The sequence below is a fragment of the Onychomys torridus genome, chromosome 1 (genome assembly GCF_903995425.1).
Source record: "Onychomys torridus chromosome 1, mOncTor1.1, whole genome shotgun sequence".
Taxonomy (NCBI): domain Eukaryota; kingdom Metazoa; phylum Chordata; class Mammalia; order Rodentia; family Cricetidae; genus Onychomys; species Onychomys torridus.
The window spans coordinates 27,085,023-27,103,235 of record NC_050443.1 but is presented as its reverse complement, the minus strand read 5'-3'; the positions used below and the strand labels follow the sequence as shown (position 1 = coordinate 27,103,235).

The 18,213-nt window shown below is 44.4% G+C and overlaps 1 pseudogene; it reads left to right on the top strand.

Annotated features, from left to right (window-relative positions):
* Window positions 1–16,230: 16,230 nt before the first annotated feature.
* On the top strand, window positions 16,231–17,485 carry LOC118576375 (annotated as a pseudogene).
* Window positions 17,486–18,213: the final 728 nt, after the last annotated feature.

The following is an 18,213-nucleotide window of genomic DNA, read 5'->3' as shown; positions in this document are numbered from 1 at the left end:
TTGAATCTGTAGATTACTTTTGGTAAGATTGCCATTTTTACTATGTTAATCCTACCTATCCATGAGCATGGGAGATCTTTCCATTTTCTGATATCTTCTTCGATTTCTTTCTTCAGAGATTAAAGTTCTTATCATACAGATCTTTCATTTGGTTAGTTAGAGTTACCTCAAGGTATTTTATATTATTTGTGGCTATTGTAAAGGGTGATGTTTCTCTCATTTCTTTCTCAGCCCATTTATCATTTATGTATAGGAGGGCTACTGATTTTTTGAGTTAATCTTGTATCCTGCCACATTACTGAAAGAGTTTATCAGTTGTAGGAGTTCCCAGTTAGAATTTTTGGGGTCACTTATGTAGACTATTATATTATCTGCAAATAGTGAAAGTTTAACTTCTTCCTTTCCAACTTGTATCCCCTTGATCTCCTTTTGTTGTTTTATTTTTCTAGCTGAAACTTTATTGAATAAATTACTATATTGAATAAATATGGGAAAAGTGGACAGCCTTGTCTTGTTCCTGATCTTGGTGGAATTGCTTTGAGTTTCTCTCCATTTAATTTGATGTTGGCTGTTGGCTTGCCATAAATTGCCTTTATTATGTTTAGGTATGTTCTTGTATTCCTGACCCCTCTAGAACTTTTATCATAAAGGGGTGTTGGATTTTGTCAAAGGCCTTTTCAGCATCTAACAAGATGATCATGTGGGTTTTTTTTTCTTCAGTTTGTTTATATGGTGTATTACATTGACAGATTTTCATATGTTGAACCATCCTTGTATCCATGGGATGAAGCCTACTTGGCTTATCAGGTCTTGATTTAACTTTGGATATGTGTTACCTATCCAGAAAATTGTCCATTTCTTTCAGATTTTCCAATTTTGTGGAGTACAGGTTTTTGAAATATGATCTGATGATTCTCTGGATTTCCTCATTGTCTGTTGCTATGTCTCCCTTTTCATTTCTGATTTTGTTAATTTGGGTTCTCTCTCTCTCTCTGTCTGTCTGTCTGTCTTTTGGTTAATTTGGATAAGGGCTTGTCTATCTTGTTGATTTTCTCAAAGAACCAACTCTTTGTTTCATTGATTCTTTGTATTGTTCTCTTTGTTTCTATTTTATTGATTTCAGCCCTCAATTTGATTATTTCCTGGTGTCTATTTCTCCTGGGTGATTTTGCTTCTTTTTGTTCTAGAGCTTTCAGGTGTGCTGTTAAGTCACCTTCTTTATTTGGGCATCTAGTGCTATGAATTTTCCTCTTAGTACTGCTTACATAGTGTCCCATAAGTTTGGGTATGTTGTACATTCATTTTCATTAAGTTCTAGGAAATCTTTAATTTCTTTCTTTATTTCTTCTTGACTCATTGGTGATTCAGTTGAGAATTATTCAATTTCCATGAGATTGTAGGCTTTCTGTAATTTTTGTTGTTGTTGAAATCTAACTTTAGGCCATGGTGGTCTGCTATAATAGAGATTTTCCAATTTTTTTCTGTCTGTTGAGATTTGCTTTGTGACTGAGCATGTGGTCCAGTTTTAGAGACAGTTCCATGGGGTGCTGAGAAGAAGGTATATTCTTTTGTGTTAGGAATGTTCTGTAGATGTCTATTAAGTCCATTTGAGTCATAACATCTCTTAGTTCTCTTATTTCTCTGTTAAGTTCCTGTCTGGCAGACCTGTCCATTGGTGAGAGTGGGGTGTTGAAGTCTCCCACTACTAGCACATGGGGTTTCATATGCAATTTAAGCTTTAGTAATGTTTCTTTTACAAATGTGGGTGCTCTTGTATTGGGGGCATAAATGTTCAGAATTGAGACTTCATCTTGGTGGATTTTCCCTGTGATAAATATGTAATGTCCTTCCTGATCTCTTTCAATTTATTTTAGTTTGAAGTCTATTTTATTAGATATTAGGATAGCTACATCAGTTTGCTTCTCAAGTCCATTTGATTGGAAAGTCTTTTCTCAGCCTTTTACTCTGAGATAGTGTCTGTCTTTGAAGTTGAGGTGTGTTTCTTGTATGTTGCAAAAGGATGGGTCTTGTCTTCATATCCATTCTGTCTTTTTATAGGCGGATTGAGACCATTGATATTAATGGATATTAATGACCAGTGATTGTTAATTCCTATTATTTTTTGGTGGTAGTGTTGTGTGTTTCCCTTCTTTGGTATTTGTTGGTGTGGGATTATCTATTGCCTGTGTTTTCATTGATGTATCTAACTTCTTTAGGTTGGATTTTTTTCTTTTAGCACTTTCTGTAGGGCTGGATTTGTGGAAAGATATTGTTTAAATCTGTTTTTATCATGGAATATTTTGTTCACTCCATCTATGGCAATTGAGAGTTTTGCTGGGTATAATAGTCTGGGTTGGCATTCAAGGTCTCTTAGTGTCTGTCTAGGATCTTCTGGCTTTTAGAGTCTCCATTGAGAAGTCAGGTGTTATTCTTGTGGGTCTTCCTTTATATGTTACTTGGCTTTTTTCCTTTGTAGCACTTAATATTTTTTCTTTATTCTGTATGTTTAGTGGTTTGATTATTATGTGGCAAGGGGGCTTTTTTTTAAATCCAGTCTATTTGATGTTCTGTAAGCTTCTTATATTTTCTGTGCCTTTGAGTTGGTATTCTTCTCCTTCCTCTATCCCTACTATTCTTAGGTTTGGTCTTTTCATGGTGTCCCAAATTTTCTGGACATTTTGTGTTATGACTTTGTTGGCTTTATTGTTTTCTTTGACTGATGAATCTATTTCCTCTATTCTATTTTCAACACCAGAGATCTGCTCTTCCATCTCTTACATTCTGTTGGTTATGCTTGCATCTGTAGTTCTGTTTGTTTACTCAGATTTCCACTTCCAGCATTCCCTCAGTTTGTGTCTTCTTTACTGTCTTGATTTCAGTTTTTAAGTCTTGAACTGTTTCCTTCACCTGTCTAATTGCTTTTTCTTGGCTTTCTTTAAGGCATTTATTGGTTTCTTCCAATTTTTTGTCTTTTCCCCAATTTCTTTAAGGGAATTTTTCATTTCCACTTTAAAGGCCTCTATCATCTTCTTACAGTCACTTTAAGATCAATTTCTTCTTTTTTTTTTTTTTTTTTTTTTTTTTTGCATTGGGAAGTTCAGGTCTTGCTGATGTAGAACCACTAGGTTCTGATGGAGCCATATTAGTCTTTATATTATTGACTGTATTTTTGGACTGGCATCTACTCATCTCTTTCTCTACTTGGTGCAAGAGGTGTCTGTGTCTGCGGGAGCCTCTCTTGGTCTGATGGATACTCTTTGTCCAATGGGAGCTCTTGGTCTAATTGGGGCTCTTGATCTAATCGGTGCTGATGAACTCCTTGTCTCAGGGAGCAGCTCTTAGTCCAATCGGCATTGGTGGGCTCTCAGGAACAGTCGCAGTCTCGGAGGGTGGGGGCTGGGGTTTGGGGAAGTGCGGCTTGTGGGTTACAGAGTGTGATGGGGGATGGTGGTAGTCTGACCTATCTGCAGGAGACCTGCCTACTGGCCTGAAACTGGGACTGGAATGGTGGTGGTATGGGGGCGCAGGGATGTGCCCCTGTGCCCAAAGCCTATTTGGCTATGAGGACAGAGACTCACCTCTTAGTCCAATTGGCACTGGTAGGCTCTCCAGTCTATTTGTTTTTAAGTTGTATTTTTATCTACTGATTTATTTATCATGTGTATGAGTGTTTTGCCTGCATGGATGTGCAATATGTGTACTCAGTGCCTTCAGAGGCCAGAAGAGGGTATCATATCTCTTGGAACTGGAGTAACAGTTGTGACCTGTCATGTGGGTGCTAATAACTGAAACTTGGTCCTCTGTAAGAGCAGTGAGTGCTCTGAACCACTGAAGCGTCTCTCACGTCCATTTTTGGGGAATCCCAATACTGCAGAGGCAGAGGCAGAGGCAGGTAAATATGGGTGTTCCAGGCCTGCCTGTTTTACAGAGTGAGTTCCATTCCAGGACAACCAAGACTACACAGAGAAACCCTGACTCAAAAACAAATTGCCTCCCACTATATAGCTCAGGCTGGTCTAGAACTATGTACTCCAAGCTGGACTCAGGCTGGTCTAGAACTAGGTACTCCAAGCTGGACTTGAACTCATGGGAACCCCTTCCTTCTCCTGAGTGCTGGCTTCCCAGGCACACACTATACCCTATTGAAACCTCTTAGTTTGTAATGCAGACTTAAGGTAAGGTGTATTTGGAAAACTCCTTGGGAACCAATACAGCAAATCCCCTTGGCTGGTGGACTGGTCTGGACTGTGTCCATCCTGTTCTAAGGACTGAGGATCATCCACCGCAGGTCTGGGTCTCTTGTGACCCATGCTTTATTAGCACTGTTTGGAGATGATCACACCGCATTGAGTAAGGAGCCTTTGATTAGAAAGAAGTTGGTTGTTTGGGTTCTGTTTGTTTTTTTTCAATTTGCTTTTTGTTCCAAGATTTCAATTCTTGTTTGAGTTTTCAATTTTGTTTTTGTTCATTTGTTTGTTTTGTTTTTATTAGACAGGTTCTCACTATCCAGCGCTGGCTGGCCTGAAGCTCACCATGTAGACCAGGCTGACCTCAAACTCAGAGATTCATCTGCCTCTGCCTCTGTACACTGCAATTTTTATTTTATTTTTACACAATCTTTCTATTAGGCCTATGTGGCCTCAAACTTGTCATTCTCTGCCTCCACCTACTTAGTACTAGGATTATAGACTTGTACCACCATACCCAGAACATGGTCACTTAAAAAAAAATAGGACTTAAGGTGTGGCTTGGTGTTGCTCATCTTTAATCTCAGCATTCAGTAGGCAGATGTTGGCCTTTGTAAGTTGGAGGCCAGCCTGGTCTACACAGAGTTCTGTGTTAGCTATAGCTACACAGTGAGATCTTGCCTAAGTGTGTGTGTGTTGGTGGCGCGCGCGGGGGGGGGTGGGGGGGTGGGGGGTGGGGGTGGGGGTGGGGGTAGGGTTGTAAAAGATTTTCAGGTTCTCTTTATTAAATAAATACCTAGAATATGTCAGAACCAAAATCAATCTCTCTCTCTTTCCTTATGTTTTTCTGCTTGCTCCTAAGCTTTCTTCACATGGGCAGCTTTGATGTTGATGGCCTCAGTAGTTAAACAAACAAACAAAAAAAACCAAAAAAAAAAAAAAAACAACCAAAAACAAAATCTTTTAAAGTTCTTGTTCTAAGAGTTCCAGGCAAGTTCACTAGAATTGGCCCAGTTGGGTCCAGTGTTCTTCCATTAATGATCAAATGGCCAGGAACAGGGCATGGTGCACTAACATGGCAGCTCTCAGTGGAAATGACGGGGTATGGAGGCAACAAACCCATGGATACCACTTGAAACGGCAGGTCTTCCTGTTGGAAGCTTTAGTCATTCTGACTGACAAGTGTTCTTTCTTCTGATACATGGTCCTCATCCTTGAGGTTTTACCTATGGTGACACTAGAATTCTAAAATCTAAGACACTAACTTATTGTCATAAATAGCTCAATTCATACATGAATGCATAACAGAAAAAGTCAGCAATGCAAAAATCACTTTTCCAATGTCAAATATCATTACCTTATGCAGTAAGATGTCATCTGTGCACAGAAGGCAGATGTGTGCCATGTGAGTGTATGTGAGCCTGTTGTCTTTGCATCTGAGGATAAATACTTGCCATCTGTGCACATAAGGAAAGAGGTAATGATATCTCTGCCCATTAGGACCAATACCCTACTCCTGATACCAACTTCTAAAATTCCATGACCAAAGTGACTTATGGAAGAAAGGGTTTATTTTAACTTACAGTTCCAGAGGGAGAGTTTATCATGGTGGAGGAGGTATGGTAGCAGGCTACCAGAACAGAAAACCGAGAGATCACATCTCCATCTGTAGGCGTGAAACAGAGGGAAAAGTGAGGTAAGGCTATAAACGCTTTAAGCTTTAAGTCTTCCCCCAGTGACATACTTCCTCTAGCAAAGCCATAACTCCTAAAGGTTTCATAACTTTCCCAAACAGTGCCATCAGCTGGAGACCAAATGTTCATATACCTAAGCCTATGAGGGACATTTCTCATGCAAACAACCACAATCTCCTCCATGGCCCCCACAGGTCCATAGTCATATCATAACGGTCATATAATGACAAATGCATTTAGTTCAAATTTTAAAATGTATTTCCTATGGATTTGAGAGGCTTTCATTTTCATGTCTCTGCCTCACAGAATAAGCACAATGCTTTGTCACATAATGTTCGTGAGATAAATTGCTTTAGTATCTGTGGTGTTTGTTAGCATAAAACTGAAGATAAACATTTTGTTTATCTGTGGTGCATGGCACACTAGTCTCCATCATAGAAGTGGGATGGACTTTAGAGACAAAACAGGATGATGCTGGCTAGATGTAGCCTAGCTAAACGTCTCTTCCTATTGGTGAATGGACAGTAACTGCATCATAATGTCGCCCCGAGAGTTAAGGCAACAGATGTGAGAAGGAGCTGGTGCCTGCTCACAGAAGCACAGAATAACTCTCTTTCTAAAACACGTTGCTCTTAGGAGTCAGTTCTTAGTTTCCAGTACCATTCTCAAACAAAAGGATCCACATTCCTTGGAGAAGTGCCTGATCCTAGAACTAGTTAAGAAATGCAAAGAATGGTTAGGGATTTAGCTCAGTGGTAGAGCACTTGCCTAGCAAGCACAAGGCCCTGGGTTCGATCCTCAGCTCAAAAAAAAAAAAAAAAAAATGCAAAGAAGAGCTCAAAAGCAAGCCAATGGGGATGTGTGTATCAGTGTGCAAAAACAACACGTCATAAACTGCTGGCATAAATAAGAGAAATTAATTTCTCAACATCCAAAGGTTGGCTGGCCTTATTCTCTAGTGGGTGGTTTGGAGCTTTTGTTGTCCTGATTATTTTTATGTTTAGATTTATTATTTGTTTAGTTGTACATGTGAACATGTGTGGATACACATGTGCCATGCCATGGTCGTGGAGGTCAGAGAACTCCAGGTATTGGTTCCCTCCTTTCACCGCATGGGTCTTGGCACCTTAAACTCAGGTCATCAGTTTGCTTGGTGGCAAACACTTTTACCAGCTGAGCCATCTCTCTAACCAGGTTGTTTGTTTGTTTGTTTGTTTGTTTGTTTTAATGTGTATGAGTGTTTTGCCTGCATATGTATATATGTGCACCACGTGCATGCCTGATACCCATAGAGGTCAGAAGAGTGTGTCAGATGCCCCCAAACTGGAGTTAGGGGTGGTTGTGAGCCACTGTGTGGGTGCTAAGATCCAAACCTTGGTCTTCTGCAAAAACAACTTCTCCAGCCCTTTGTTTTATTGTTCTTGAGACAATACTAATGGGTTTTCTGTAGCCTGACAACAGGTTTTTCCGCTGGTGCAGTAAGCCAGAACAAGCCAAATTGAAAAAGTAGAAAAACAGGTTAGGTTCCAATAGAATAAATACCATTCCCTATAGCCCAGGCTGGCCTCAAACTCGAGATCCCTTGCCTGAGCCTCCTGAGTTCTGGAATTGGCAGTGATATGATGCCATATGCTGTGGTAGACATCATTTTAAGACATCTCCCCTTAGTTTGTGAGTGGCTACCAACTCCTTGTCTGCCCACATGACCTCTATACATAGGCTGGGGAGAGGTTACAGGACAGCAGAGGGCAAGCTTTTCAGATCTCTTCTTATAAGGGTGCGAACCTATCAAGAAGGCACCACCCTCATGACCTCATCAGACACTCCTTAGTTACCTGCATATTGCAGGTTAGGCCTTCAGTTTATATGCAGGTAGGGGCAAACATTCCCATAGTAGGCCAAAAGGTCACAGGACTCAGTGGAAGAGCTCTCTGTGGCCAAAGCTGGGTTGACTTGAGAGGCAAAATAAAGAAGGCGGTACTGGATTATAAAGTGGATGCAAAATCAATATCCATGTGTCCATAAGTATATTAGCAAATGATTGCATAAAGAGCAATGAGGAGCTATATCTGCTATGCAGAATCCGGTACAATCTATTTCCTCTGTCCTTGGTAGCCAGAGTAACTCATGTGTGCCTGTGTGCGAGTGCGTGCGTGCATGCGTGCGTGCGTGCGTGCGTGCGTGCGTGTGTGTGTGTGTGTGTGTGTGTGTGGAGATCAGAGGACAACTTGTGAGAATTCACTTTTCCCTTCCGCCTGGGCCCAGGTGATGGAAGTCAGGTCAAGAGTCTTGGCAGAGGCACCTTTACCCTGTGAGCTATCTCCCCAGCTCTATAGTGATATTTTATTTGTATTGAAATGTGATTTTATTTGTATGTTAATAAAGTTGCCTTGAGGTCAGAGCAAGCCAGAGCAGAAGCTGAGCGGTAGTGGTGCATGCCTCCCAGCACTTGGGAGGCAGAGCTAGGTAGATCTCTGTGTGTTCAAGGACACAGTCAGCATGGCAGACACACGCCTTTAATCTCAACCATAGACGACCTGGAGGTCTGTACAAACAGGCAGTGACGAGGAGGTCATGTGGCTGGGTTTACAACCAATGAGCAAACAGAACAGAAAATCTATAAAAAGATAGGACACACAGAGGTAGCTCTCTTGTGGAGAGGAAGAACAGCAGAAGCAGTGAAGGGTAAGGTTCTCCGCTCTTGCTCTGACCTCGTGGTTTTTAACTCTGCAATTGGTTCTGTGTTTCTTATTTAACAAGCCGGTTACATCTACACAGCTCTTCTAAAATAAATAGAAAATAAGCTGGAAGGCTGAGTCTGGTGTCTTATACCATTAATCCCAGTGCTTGGGAAACAGAGGCAGGCAGAGCTGTGTAAGTTTGAGGCCAGCCTGGTCTATATTCAAGTGCTAGGCTAGCCAGAGCTAGAGAGTGAGATCCTGCCTCAAAAAAGACAAAACAAAAACAGACAAACAAAGATGGCAATGAGGGAGGGCAGGAGGAAGGCAGAAAGAGAGAAAACAAAACCCTGCAGCTTGAAAGGACACTAGAGAATGAACACACCAGGCCTTGTGAAAGGCGCAGGACTGAAGTAGCCTTTTGGTGGAAAAGGTTGGCAAACAGGAGCCAGGGAGTCAGAGTCAGCGTCAGCAGTCACAGATCACGATGATAGCCTTGAACTTGATAGGATCTGATAAAAACAGCCCTCAGCTTTCTCACCTTCCAGGTCCTGGTAACCTCACTCTTACCACAGTCAAAGCAGGTGAACTCCAGAGGGAGGCGTTCTACAACCCAGCAGCCCTCCCCAGCACACAAGACCCTCCCTGGGAAAAGCCAGGAGGGTCCCATGGGATCCTCAGCCACGACCTGGAACAGAAAACAAACAGAAGGATATGATGTCATCAATGCATGTCCAGTAGCTGAAACAAGTGTGCTGTGCTAATGCAGAATGCTGATGGGCTAAAGTGATGTAGCTTGAACGCAAACTGCCTATGGTCTTCTCAGGCTGAGCACTGCCCAAGACTTGATCATTTCTTTTGTCTGCATGAATGTTTTGTCTGCATTTATGTGGATGCACCAGGTGTGTACCTAGTGCTTAAGGAAGGCCAGAAGAATGTGTCACATCCTCCAGAACTGGACTTACACGTGGTTGTGAGTTGTTTGTGGGTACTAGGAATAGAACCCAGGTCCCTGAAAGAGCAACAAATGTTCTTAACCCCTGAACTATCTCTTCAACTCTCTAAAGTTTTGATGTTTAGAGTTTTTTGTTGTTGTTGTTTGTTTTTAAAAAGTATTTGAATGCTCTGTGTTTTGTTTGTGTGGTTGGTTTTTGTTTGTATTTGTCTCAAACTTGAGATGCCCCTGACTATACCTCCCACTCAAGTTCTGGGATGACGGCCATCTGCACCCCCTGTACCCCTCCCCCCCCAGACATGACCATGGTTGGACTGCATTGCAGTTTTAACATGAACTGAACCACTTTAAAATCATCAGTGAGTCTCAGGGCCGAAGGGAACGGCTCAGTGGTTCAGAGTGCTTCCTGCTTCTCCAGATGACTAGAGCTCAGTGCTCACCTCATGTGACTCACAACAGCCTGTAACTCCAGCTCCAGGAGATCTGATGCAAAAGTGAACCTGGAATTTCACCAACAAAGCTGAACCCAGCCAATAAGCCTGCTTCCATTTTCTACCATGAGCCACTAAGAGTGACCCTGTTGTCAAGGAGAGCCAGCATCCTCCCCATACATGGCGTGGTAGTGGAAGAGTGGAAAGACCAGGAGGAGGAGGAAGCAGAAAGGATGAAGGGAGCTGTGGGGTGAGCCCACAGTGGGGCTGCAGGATGTGCGGAAGCCCAGGAAGCCATCTTTGGGCCTGCTGGGGAAGCCAGTCCTCACCTGAAGCTCCAGGTACCAGGTCAACCCTACAGGCCACACTCAGGAAGCTGGAGCACAAGAACTGAAAATTGGAGGCCAGCCTGGGCCAAATGGGGGACTGTCTAATGAAGAAGGAAGGGTCCTACTTACTAGAGGAAGATGGTTGTGGACTGTCCGGTTACTCATTCCTCCTCCTCCTCATGCTTCTCCACCCACCGTTTAAATCTGTCCCAACCAATAGATGTTTGTTGAATGTCCATACACTGCTGAGAATCTTATACGGAACAAAGCTGGGACTGGGGGGAGGGGGGCTGTTACTCAGTGCATGTAAATAAGGCAGAGGAAGCTGCCCAGTTGAGTGGGCTTGTGGGGCAGAGTCCTGGGCCTCGAGCCAGAGCCGGAGGACTTTGTGTTCCCATCTAGGCGGTTGTCAGTGTTTCCTCCTCTTTAGTGTTTTTTCTTTTCCTTTGAGTTTCGATGGTAACCATGGTTCCCAGGTGACCCTGCACGGAGGGTTAGATGGGCTTGGGCTTGAAGGGTGGGGCTGAGAGCATTTATATGGGTAGATGTTGGTTGGGGTGGTAGGTCCCATGCTTTCTTTTCCTCAGCAAAGGTGTTTTGGGGAGAAGTCTGAGCTGGGCTCTGGAATTGTGGGGGGGGATGGTGATGGTGTCATTACAGGGAGTGACATTTCCCTGATCTCTGTGACAGGCTTCCTTGTGGCCAAGTGGGAACTTCAACGATTTTAGAACCTGGAGTTTGTTTAAAAAAAAAAAGAAAGAAAGAAACAAAAGAAAAAAGAAAGAAAGAAACAAAGCAGGAAGCCACGCCCTTAGCATCAGCTTTGTGAGTAGGGAGTTGAAGGGGGCCATCCTCAAGAAACTTGGAGAACCCTAGGAGCTAATGGTACTTAGTGAGTACCCAGAAATAGATTAAGATAAAGCACCATCTAAGGATACACTCAGAACTATTTAGTGATGGGTGCTGGAACATTGTCCTGTGACTGGTAGACCCAGCTGTCCCTGGGTCTGAAGAGGTCAAGGCTAACCGTAGTGGTTTGGATGTGAATGGTCTCCTACAGGCTTACAGAGTCCCTTAGCCCCAGGCTGATGGTGCTGGTTTAGGAGGTAGTAGAGACTTAGGAAGTGGGATCTGGAGGAAGTAAGTAATAAGACAGAGGTGTCTTCAGCTCTGCCCTACCCTATTAAGCCCCACCCCTGCCAAACACACACCTCTTCTGGGACCTCCCTCCCTCACCCATCAACTAGGCTCAGCTCCTCACTACTACACTGCCGTCCATTCCTGGTGATCTCAATCTAGCTTCTATGAGCCACAATGTAGGGATTGCCTTCTCACCCCATAGAGGGTCTCCCCTCCTCCGGGGTCGCCCCTCCTCTGGGGTCTCCACTCCTCTAGGGTCGCCCTCCCCTGGGGTCTCACCTCCTAGTGCTGCCAGATTGTCTGGCAGCCCCTTCTCCCTCAGAAATCTTCCATCCCCACCCCTCAGACTACACCTGCTTCTTCATACTCACTGCGCCTGCCCCTCACCGCCTGAACTCACTCCAGGTAGAGAAACAGAGAGCCACACCAGGAGGCAGAGGAGAGGGCCAGCAAGGCTGTGCTAGGCCAAGAGTGGTGTCCAGTCATACAGACGGAGGCTACTCTCAAAGGAAGCTCAGAGCCACAGCCTGCAACCTCAATACCAGATCTACCGAAGGGAACATCGTCTCAACCCCTCTCCAACTCAAGGCTCCCCGAGCATCGGCACACACCTATGTCAGAAGGAAAAAGGCCATTTAGGCAGGAAGAAAGATACAACTGACGGGAATATGCCTTGGAAGGTATTCTGTCTGTGGCTCCTTCTTGACCTCTCTACTTCCTCGATACAGCTGAGGCCGGCGACTTGGCTCCACGACAGCCTTCTGCCTCCCTTGTGTCTGCTTTCGCACAGGCCTACAGCCATGGAGCCTGCTGACCACGAGCTGAAACTGTTGAGCCCTGACAAACTTCCCTCCCTTAGGGTGTTTCTCTCAGTGTTTCTCACAGCAACACAAGGGCCAGAATGGGAAGCTAGTTTTGTTCAAAGCACTCCAATCTGATCTCAGCTCCACAATGGATGAAACTAACTGTGACTGTATCCAGAATGACTTGTAAGATGGCACTATGTCTAGGACAGGGAGACATGGGGCACAGAAGGGGAGAAGGAAAGATAAAAATGCCCCCCAACAGGTTGGAGAGACAGCTCCATAGTTAAGAGTACTTGCTGCTCCTGCAGAGGACCAGGTATGGTTCCAAACACCCACATGGCAGCTCACACCCTCTATAACTCCAGTTCCATAGGATCTGACACCCTCTTCTGGCCTCCATGGCCAACAGGCACATATGTAGTGCATGTGCATGCACACTCATACATTTTAAATAAAAGTCAATAAGCCATAACAGAAATAGAAATGTCCACTGAATTTTGATAGGCAGGCTGGTGGGCCATTCCTTCCCAGTTCCCACCCACATGCTCAGGCTCTTTCCTATTCCTCGGGCCTTGATCCAAGTCTGATCTCTGGGTGTCTGCTGACTATTCAAGCTCTTGCTGGTCTCAATTTTTCCTGAAAGTGGCACTGAACCCAACACCAAAATACACACGTTTTGGCCCACGATGCTAGGTTTTTGCTTTGTTTCCTTTTATTGAGACAGAGTCTCACAATGCATCCCAGGCAGGCCTCAAAGTTCCACTCCCTCCTGAGCACTGGGATGAGAGGTGTTCACCATCTGGGTTATACTCCCTTCTTATCTGAGAGGAAGATAAGTCTGCCCTTCACTCATCCTGAGAGATCACCTGTGTCAGTTGGGGTTTCTATTGTCTCGATGAAAGTGTTTATTTCACTTCTGCATCCCAGTCCATCATCGACAGAGGTCGGGGAGGAACTCAGAAGGAAGGAACTGAGGCAAAGGCCGTGGAGGAACTCCGCTTACTGGCTTGCTCAGCCTGCTTTCTTAGAGGACAGAGGGCCCCACCCACAGTGGATTTGGCCCTCCCACAACAATCACTAATTAAGAAAATGCACCGCAGGCTCACAGGCCAGTCCCATGAAGACATTTGCTCAACTGTGGTTCCCTCTTCTCAGGTAACTCCAGCTTTCATCAAGTTGATAAAAAACAACAGCGACAAAACAGGACAATAGGCCCAAGGGAATGGATGTCCCCACCCTGAATGAGGGCCTGGAGGGCTCACCATGGTGTCTGCCGCAGACCAACTCTTACCTTGCTTAGAAACTTAGTCCCCCTGTGAACCATTTCTCTGGGATTCAAGATGGCCTCCTGTGTTAATTTGTCACACTTCATGTTAGTACAACAAAATACCTGACCTGAAGGATGGAATGAGGGAAGATTTTATTTTAGTTCATAATTCTAAAGGTGCCAGTTCATCACAGCAAGAGAGGAGGGGCAGAGAGTAACAGCTTATATCATGGTGGCCAGAAAGCAGAGACAGCGTTCTAGACCTGACTGTCTTTCTTCCTTTTTTTTTTTTTTTTTTTTTTTGAGAAAAGGTCTCTCTATGTCACCCTAGCTGGCCTGGAACTTACTATGTGAACCAGGCTGGCTGGAACTCACAGAGATCCCCCTGCCTCTGCCTCTCTAGTGCTGGATTAAAGGTGTGCATCACCACACAGGTCTCTGCTCACAATCTTCCTCTCCATTCAGTTCACCCCGACCCACCCCAGCTCACCGGATAGTGTCTAGCACTATTATGAGCTCCTATGAGCATACACAAAGATCTAAAGGAAACCACGCTTAATGAGTTCAGAGAGGGCCAGAGAGATGGCTCAGCAAGCTGAGTGGCTTGCCCGCCGAGCCTGTTGACCCGAGTTTGATCCCTAAGCCCACAAGGCAGAAAGAGAAAACTGTTCTCTGATCTACACACACACACACACACACACACACACAATGTGGCAGATTCACCTGTGTACAAACACATGCCTACATACAAGAGAATAAAATGCAATGGAAATGTGTTTGAAAAAAGTTAAGAGATGACAATGTTACGTCAGATAGAGACTATCCACGAGATGAAATTATTTAATCAGAAACACAAAGGAAATTCTGGAGCTAAAAGTGAAATAGGCCAGATATGGTAGCACATGCCTTTAATTCCAGCACTCAGGAGGCAGAGACAGGAGGATATCTGTGAGTTCAAGGTCAACCTGGTCTACAGAGCAAGATTCAGAACAGGCACAAACTACACGGAGAAACCCTGTCTCAAAAAACCAAAAACAAACAAACAAACAAAAAAAGCAAAACTGGGAGGTGGTGGCACAGGCCTTTGATCCTAGCACTTGGGCACTTGGGAGGCAGAGGCAGGATCGTCTCTGTGAGTTTGAGGGCAACCTGGTCTACAAAGCAAGTTCCAGGACAGCCAAGGCTACACAGAGAAACCCTGTCCTGAAAAAACAAACAAAATACGTGCTAAAGGGGCTGGAGAGATGGCTCAGTGGTTAAAAGCACCATCTATTCTTCCAGAGGTCCTGAGTTCAATTCCCAGCAACCACATGGTGGCTCACAACCATCTGTAATGAGATCTGGCTCCCTCTTCTGTATACATAATAAATAAATAAATGAATCTTTAAAAAAAAAAATACGTGCTAAAACAATGTAAGGAAGGGTTATTTCCGCTCCAGGTTCCAGGGCACTATGCTCATCACTGTGGGGAAGTCCTGATAGCAGGCATCTGGGCAAATGGTCACATTGCTCCAGTCAGGAAACAGATGAGTGACGGTTCAGTGTGTGTTCTCCTTTTTATTTGGTTCACACTCCAGCCTTTGGAGAGATGGCGCCTTATTTGGGGTGAATCTTCCCGCCTCAACCCAAACCAGAAACTCCCCCAGAGACATGCCCAGGGGCTTGTTTCCATGGTGATTCTAAACCCCATCCAGTTGACAAGATTAACCACAGTTATGTAGCCAAAAGCATAGAGAAGTTTTAAAAAGGAAACTTTAAGAACCTAATGAGAGAGGACAGAAAGGAACATTTAAAGTATTTTTTTAAAAGAATCTTTAAAAACAATCACAATATTTGAAATTTCCCAAAATCAAGCTGGCCGCAGCATGATGAGCACACCTATAATCCTAGAACTCTGGAATCAGAGGCAGGGGATTTCAGACTCCATCCAGGACAGGCAAGGTTACACAGGAAGACTGTGTGAAAATTTTGGAGATATAGGGTCTTGGGGGTTAAGAGCGCTGGCTGCTCTTCCAGAGGAACGGGTTCAATTCCCAGCACCAGCCATCCGTAACTCTAGTCGCAGGGTTGCACAGACACACATATAAAATAATATAATAAATCTAAGAAAAGAATTAGAGTCATGGTGCCGGGGTGTCTGGTGACATGGCTCAGCTGGTAAAGGGCTTACTGCATATGCATGTGGATGTCACATAGATCCCAGAATCCACATTAAAACCCCAGTGCTCCGGAGGTGGAGACAGCGGCACCTGGGGGCTAGCCTGCCAGCCTGTGTGGTGAGCTTCAGACTCCTGTCTCAATAAGGTGAGGCTGGAGAGATGACTTGGTGGTTAATGGTACTTACTGCTCCTGTAGAGGACCCAGGTTCAGTTCCCAACACTTTCATTGGGTGACTCAAAATTCCCTATGACTCCAGTTCCAAGGGATCTCAAGTCCTCTCCTGTCCTCCATGGGTACTTCATGCACATGTGTGCATATATACATACACTGAGGCACGCATGCATCAACTAAGCTGAATTAACTTAAACTAAATAAATATTTAAAATATTTAAAAATAAGTAAAATAGGCGGAGGGTGTGGGGCACCGAGCCCTCAGGTCCCTGGTGGCCACTGCCTTGCTGGTGGGCCCGGCCTGGCGCGGTGTCCCTGAAAGGAAGACCTCGTCAAGTCTCGGGCTCCGGGCTCTGGTGCCATGGCCCCGTGCCCTGGTCTCTCACATCCTCCCTCTCCCCGTCGCAGGAGCATGTTTTCATGCGTGGGACATCTGGCCCTGATGAACCCCTTCAACGCACCGCACCTGCAGCTGGTGCACGATGACCTCTCGGGCCCCTGCAGTCCCCCGGGCCGCCCTGGCATTCCCGCCACCTGGCTGCCGCTGCTGTGGAAGAGTACATACAGTTGTGAATTTGACTCCATTAAGTATTATGCACTGTGTGGCTTCGGTGGGGTCTTAAGTTGTGTGCTGACACACGGCTGTTGTTCCCCTGGATTTAGTAAAATGCTGCGTGCAGAATGCCACAAGAAAGCATCTGATTCCCTAGAGCCTGAGTTACAGGTGGTTGTGAGCCATCTGGGTGCTGAGAATCCAGTCCAGTGCTCATAACTAGCTGCTGAGCCACCTCTCCAGCCCCTGTTCCGCTGTTTAAAGAGCTTCGCAGCTGAGAAATGAAGGCATCACAGCCGCTGGCTTCAGGAAAGAGGTGGACCCTCAGAAGTACAAGGGCATATTTAATGGGTTCTCCGTTACACTGAAAGAGGATGGTGTTCGTGGTCTGGCTAAGGGATGGGCCCCAACTTTTATTGGCTACTCCATGCAAGGGCTCTGCAAGTTCGGCTTTTATGAAGTCTTCAAAGTCTTATATAGCAACATGCTTGGTGAGGAAAACACCTATCTGTGGCGCACGTCACTAGATCTAGCTGCTTCTGCCAGTGCTGAGTTTTTTTGCTGTCATTGCCCTGGCACCTGTGGAAGCTGCTAAAGTTCGAATCCAAACCCAGCCTGGCTATGCCAACACATTGAGGGAAGCTGTTCCCAAAATGGATAGCAAAGAAGGCTTAAACGCGTTCTACAAGGGTGTTGCTCCTCTGGATGAGACAACTCCCATACACCATGATGGAATTTGCCTGCTTTGAACATCCTGTTGAAGCATTGTACAAATTTATGGTTCCCAAGCGCCGAAGTGAATGTTCAAAGCCAGAGCACCTGGTTTGTGACAGGTTTCACAGCTGGAGTCTTCTGTGCAATTGTCTCTCACCCTGCTGACTCTGTGGTCTCTGTACTGTATAAAGAGAAGGGAAGCAATGCTTCTCAGGTCCTGCAGACACTCAGCTTCAGAGGTGTGTGGAAGGTCGTCTTTGCCGGAATCATTATGATTGGCACTCTGACCTCACCACAGTGGTTCATCTATGACTCCATGAAGGTCTGCTTCAGGCTCCCTCACCCTCCTCCACCTGACATGCCAGAGTCTCTGAAGAAGAAGCTTGGGTTGACTGAGTAGACGATGCATCAAAGTAACATGGACTGAATCTGCTTGTTGATCAGTGTTGAAAAAAGTGCAGAGGAAGCTTTTATATATTTGACAGTGTAGGAAATTGTCTATTCCTGATGTCATTACTGTAGTACCCTTACTGCTAAATAAATTCATCCACTCAAAAAAAAAGTAAAATAAAAATTTAATTAAAAATGAACTATACCCACACATAAGAGCCAAAAACAAGGAGAACAGCAACAATCAGGGAATGATACCCTAAATTGTCCTCTGACTTCTACACACATGTGCACACACACGTGCACCTGCACACACATGAACACACACAAAGTTAAGAAAAGGCAGAGTAATAGCATAGTAAATGCTAAGTCATGTTTAAATACTAAGTACTTCAGTGTTCTGTTAGCCAAAGAATATACATCCTTTTCCAACATTCACGAAACAGTTTGTTAAAATAAAGATTTCATATTGGGCGGCAAGAGGAATGTAAATATATTCCAAAAAAATTCAAATTCTTATTAGCTACAATAAAACCAGATGTAAATTAAAAGGATCAAGAAAACAATCAAGTACCTCACCAACCAAAAGAAAGATTTTTTTGGTGTGGTACCATTAAAGGAAAAATAATATTTTTAAATCTCAGGGGTAAATCTTTTGGATGTATCTTTAAAAGGCAAATTCAGTTATAATTAGGAAATAATAATTAGAATAAAATACATTAACTTTTGGATCCTTGG